Here is a 6000-nt window from a genome sequence, read left to right as displayed (position 1 = left end):
GGTGTCAGGAACCTGTAATCCCAGCTACTCGGGAGGCTAAGGCAAGAAAATCGCTTGAACCTAGGAGACAGAGGTTGCAGTGAGCCGAGATTATGCCACTACACTGCAGCCTGGGCGACAGAGAGAAAAAAAAAAAGAAATGAAATTTAAGAGAGATCCTTCTTCCTTAAAATGCTTATCAGTTTGGAAATCAAAAGCTTCCTGAATAAACCAATTGGAAAATGACCTATTGTTTAACATAAAACTAAATTGTACAGGGCAGAAAATAAGCATTCAGAAAGGATAGAGATTAAAACATAATTTGGACTTTCAAGGAATTTTTATGGTCCCCAAATTGGAGAGTCTTCCTGGGCTTTTTAAGGAGGGATAAAGTTTAGATAAACCAACAAGTTCAGGCAGGGAAAGGATTTGAGCAAGATCATTGTGGTAGATACTTCTAGGGTTTCTGCTCATCTCAGAATAATTTCTCCTTTTTCTCTCAGAACTGGTCCTCCCTCCACAGGAATGGGCACCTGGTAGACATCCAGAGCAGTCTAATCAATCTTGCCACAAGAGAAGTAATTGCACTGGATGCTTGACCCAAACCAAGTCAAGTCAATCAAATTCTATCTCAGAAATTCTGAACCGTAGTTCAAAATAGGGAGGTAATTCCCTAAGCATGACTGGAACTGCACCACATAAAATCAGGAGCCACAGATGGGCAGAGAAGTGGGGAAAGCTAATCCGCAGAGATAAAAAGTAAGAGAGAGAGAAAAAAAATCCTGATTTCTTGGTTCTAGAACCTACTAGATGCTTCCAGAGTCTCTTACTGCATTCTTATCCTTGAGTTCTGTGAGAAAACACCATATCCTTAAAATAATTTCCCTTTTTGCTTAAATCACTTTGTGCTAGTTGCTGTTATTCAGAACCAATGTACCTTATCCAAGTCCAGTAGTCATAAAAATAAGAATAAGCTGCCGGGCGCGGTGGCTCAAGCCTGTAATCCCAGCACTTTGGGAGGCCGAGACGGGCGGATCACGAGGTCAGGAGATCGAGACCATCCTGATGAACATGGTGAAACCCCGTCTCTACCAAAAAAATACAAAAACTAGCCGGGCGAGGTGGCGGGCGCCTGTAGTCCCAGCTACTCGGGAGGCTGAGGCAGGAGAATGGCGTAAACCCGGGAGGCGGAGCTTGTAGTGAGCTGAGATCCGGCCACTGCACTCCAGCCTGGGCGACAGAGCGAGACTCCGTCTCAAAAAAAAAAAGAAAAAAAATAAGAATAAGCATGATGAACAGACAGGACTAACTGCAACAGAATATCAGTCTATACACAAAATATTGAGGAAAAATATAAGGCTAGGCACCATCTTTAACAAACATACATTTAGTGGAGTATGATAAACAGCATACCAGAATTACAATGACACCTTATGGATACTGATATCAAAGATTCTTCAGGCAAAGAATGTAAATGACATTATCGGAAAGGAAAAGCAGTCATGAATTAGGGACACATACTTTCAGGTGAAAGTGTTAATTCTGAAGATTAATTTGGCAATATCTATTAAGATTACTTAAATGGATATAGTACTTCTTTCAACAAACAAGGATTTCTCAAGTCCTTAGAGTATATCACGTGGATGTCTAGGTAGTGGAAATACAGTACTAAACAAGAAAGGTAAATTCTCTGCCCTGTGGAACTTACAGGGAGAGGGAGAAGAAATAATAAATTAATTACAAGATTGCCCACAATATCTAGGAATTTGACAAGGTAAACAATCAGATAAATATACACAGATATAGGCACAAACGTGTTGACACATTATAATGTTACTTATTATTTTTAAAAATTGGAGACAGGGCGCGGTGGCTTATGCCTATAATCCCAGCACTTTAGGAGGCTGAGGCGGGTGGATCACCTGAGGTCAGGAGTTCAACACCAGCCTGGCCAACATGGTGAAACTCCGTCTCTACTAAAAATACAAAAACTAGGCTGGGCACGGTGGCTAACGCCTGTAATCCCAGCACTTTGGGAGGCCAAGGTGGGCGGATCACCTGAGGTCAGGAGTTCAAAACCAGCCCGGACAACATGGGGAAACCCTGTCTCTACAAAAATACAAAAATTAGCCAGGCATGGTGGTGGGAGCCTCTAATCCCAGCTACTTGGGAGGATGAGGCAGGAGAATCCCTTGAAACCTGGGAGGCGGAGGCTGCAATGAGCAGAGGTTGAGCCATTGCACTCCAGCCTGGGCAACACTCCGTCTCAAAACAACAACAAAAAAAAAATTGGAAACAATCTAAGTGTCCAATAATAAGGAATCAATTACATAAATTATAGTATATCCAAATAATGGTGTGCTATGTTATAACTTAAAATATTTTAAAATATTAATGGCTAATGTCCATTAAGTGCTTACTATGTGCAAGGTATTGTTGTGTTTTATATCCAGTAACTCATATAATTACTCATTTAATAAACGCAAAAATCCTGAAGTATGTATTTCATTATCATCTCCGTTGTATGAATAAGGAATCTACTGCATGGAGAGGCTAAGTAATTCACCCATAATCGTATAGATAATAAGTAGAAGTGAGATTTTAATCCAGAGAAGAGTTTAACTTTAGAAACCATGCTTTTAACTCCACCATTCCCTGAGAAACATTCCAATATGGAAAAATATCTGTAATGTAGTTTTAGTCAAAAAATGCAATATATTAGTATAATTTCATATAAAATTTTTTTAAATAAATTATTTATATACTTTTACCCAGAAAAAAGGAATCGATTCCAAAATATTAGCAAATCAATTTCCCTGAATAGTAGGATTACAAATTTCAATCTTCTTCTTGTTCTGTTTTATACTTCCAAAACTTTTTGTACTTAACATGGATTATTTAGTAAAGAGGGTCTAATTTGTGCTGAGGCTTAAAGGATGAAGAGAAATTAAGGGTGAGAAAAGTAAATAGGACGAGGTTTAAGATTAGCTACCATAATCCCGATAGTGAATCAGAAAGCAGGAGAAAATTTAGCTTCTAGAAGTTGCATCTTCCAAGATGTTTTTTAAAAAATATTTGATGACTGACATTTAGGGCATTTTATTTGCCATTTTTACAAAATGAAACTGATACCATGAGAAAAAAAGTAACATGTCCACCAGAATTAATATGGAGCTAGAAAGAGAAAAAAATTATTCTGATAATCCAGCCACTTGCCTACATTGTTAATATTGAGAAAATGGCTTTTCCAGGTTTTTGAGAGTCTCTTTGTTGAAGAAAAGCATTAGGATGCTCAGGAATTGCAGAATAAGTAAACAATTATATACAATTCAAGGCAGGCATAATAAAGTGTTATGGTGATATAAAACATATTTTAAACAATTACAAAGGTGGGAAGGATGACTTCTAGGCAGGTCAATAGAAGTTAACTATGAAGAATGGTAGAAATTCAACAGACAAAAAAGAGAAGCAGAGAGTGCATTCTAAGTACTCTAGCAGGTGTGGAGGCAGAAAACACAGGATGTATTAACGTCGATGCCACACAGAGGATTGTGAATTCCAGGCACAGTGCCAGGAATATACGCCCTAAGTTTTTATCTTCTACTCAGCTCTAAGAAGCTGAGAAATAGGCCAACAACCTCTAGGAAGGAGATGTGAAAGGCTTTAGGACGTCTTTTCAGGACTATCTGAGTTGTTCAAGAGGAAAGACTTGAAAATAACAGCATTGGGAGTTCCTTAGCATAGTGGCCAAAGCAGCTTACTCTACAGTAAATTTCACAGTTGACAAACCGTACTCATGGGCACAGAGCTTCCTACCAGCCTTTTAGTGGTTTGAAACAGATGAGCAAAGATCGCAGTTATCTAAGGAAAGCCTCTAACAAATACATAAAAGTAACTTGGAGGAAATGAAGACTATGTGGAGAGAAGAATACTCCCTAAAGAAAACCCTCATTAAATATCCTCAGAGATGACGGGTATGGTGGCTCACGCCTGTAATCCCAACACTTTGGGAGGCCAAGGCAGGTGGATCACCTGAGGTTGGGAATTTGAGACCAGCCTGAACAAATGGTGAAACCTTTTCTCTACCGAAAATACAAAAATTAGCCAGGCGTGGTGACACTCGCCTGTAATCCCAGCTACTCAGGAGGCTGAGGAAGGAGAATCGCTTGAACCTGAGACAGAAGTTGCAGTGAGCTGAGATCATGCCACTGCACTCCAGTCTGGGTGACAGAGCAAAACTCTGTCTCAAAAGAAAGTAAATAAATAAATAAATGTCCTCAGAGAAATAAGAGAAAATGTTGCATCCAGTAAACAGACCATGATGCCATACAATAGGAACATTTATGATACAAATAAACAAAATAAAACCAAAAAAATCAGCTCTTGTAAATTAAAACGTTGAGAACCTACATGAAAAAATCAATATCTGGAAGATAATGTTGAGAAAAAATAAGTACAGTTAGAAATGAAGGGCAAAAAAGCCAGTGAAGATGACAGGATTAATCCAGACAGACCAACATGCAAATAATTACAGTTCCAGAAACAAGAACAGAAAAATGAAAGGGAGAAAATAGTTAATGAAAATAATCAAATTAAATTGAAGAATGTGAGTCTCCATGCTGAAGTGGTTTATATAGTGCACAGCACAATAGATAAAAATAAGTTCATACAAAGGCATATCATGAAATTTCAGAAACCTGAGGACAATGGGAAATTTTGTAAGCATCCAGAGGTAAAAATAGAACATATAATATAAATCACAAATTAGAATAATTTTAGACTTCTGTGGTAGGCAGAATTCTAAGATGGCCTGTAAGAGTCCCCACCCCCTGTGGACATGTCTCTGGTACCAGAAATGTCATGGATTTCATGACATAATTAGGTTGTTATTATGGAACGGCTGGCTTTGAGAAAGGCATGACCTAATTAGCCTTATGAGGGGCTGAAAGGACTCTTCCTGGCAAAGGAAATTCTCCATAGCCAGCTCTAAAGATGTGCAGGCCACAGTGCAAAGAATGCAGAGGCCTGCAGGAGCTGAGAGTGGTCCCTGGCTGATAGCCCTCAAGAAAACGCTTATCATGGTCTTACAACCACAAAGCACAGAATTCTGCCAACACCCTGAGTGAACCTGGATGCACATTTTTCCCCAGAGTTTCCAGACAAGCATTCAATCCAGCTAACCCCTTAATTTCAGCCTTAGGATACCCTGAACAGAGAATCCAGTCATGCTCTGCTCAGATTTCTGACCTATGGAACTGTAAACTAATACATGGGTATTTTTTTAAGCTGCTAAATTTGTGGTGATTTATTAACAGCAGTAGAAAACTAATACAGCTTCTCAACAGCAACAGCAGAAGCCGGACAACAACCATAACACTCAAAATTCTGAAGAAAAGTTATGCATTCTTAAATAAAAATTTTTACTTTTAATTTTTGTGGGTACATAGTAGTGTATATATTTATGGGGTACATGAGATATTTTGATAAAGGCATATGATGCATAATAATCAAATCAGGGTAAATGGAGTATCCATCACCTGAAGCATTTATCTTTTCTTTGTATTATAAATGATCGAATTCCACTCTTTTAATTACCTTAAAATGTACAATCAGTTATTGTTAACTATAGTCACCTTGTTGCGCTATCAAATACTAGATCTTATTTATTCTATCTTTTGTCCCATTAACCATCCGCCCGCCCCCCTCGCCCCAACTACCCTTCCTCTGGTAACCATCATTCTCCTGTCTCCGTGAGTTTAGTTGTTTTAACTTTTATCTCCCACAAATAAGAACGCGCAGTTTGTCTTTCTGTGCCTGGCTTATTTCACTTAACATAATGACCCCCAGTTCCATTCATGTTGTTGCAAATGATAGGATCTCATTATTTTTTATGGCTGCATAGCACTCTATTGTGTACACGTAACACACTTTCTTTATCCATTCACCTGTTGATGGACACTTAGGTGGCTTCCAAATCTTGGCTACCGTGAATAGTGCTGCAACAAACATAGGAGTGCAGAT

The sequence above is a fragment of the Colobus angolensis genome, unplaced genomic scaffold (assembly GCF_000951035.1).
Source record: "Colobus angolensis palliatus isolate OR3802 unplaced genomic scaffold, Cang.pa_1.0 Scaffold59, whole genome shotgun sequence".
Taxonomy (NCBI): domain Eukaryota; kingdom Metazoa; phylum Chordata; class Mammalia; order Primates; family Cercopithecidae; genus Colobus; species Colobus angolensis.
The sequence above is the reverse complement of the archived record's forward strand: the minus strand, read 5'-3'. Positions refer to the sequence as shown.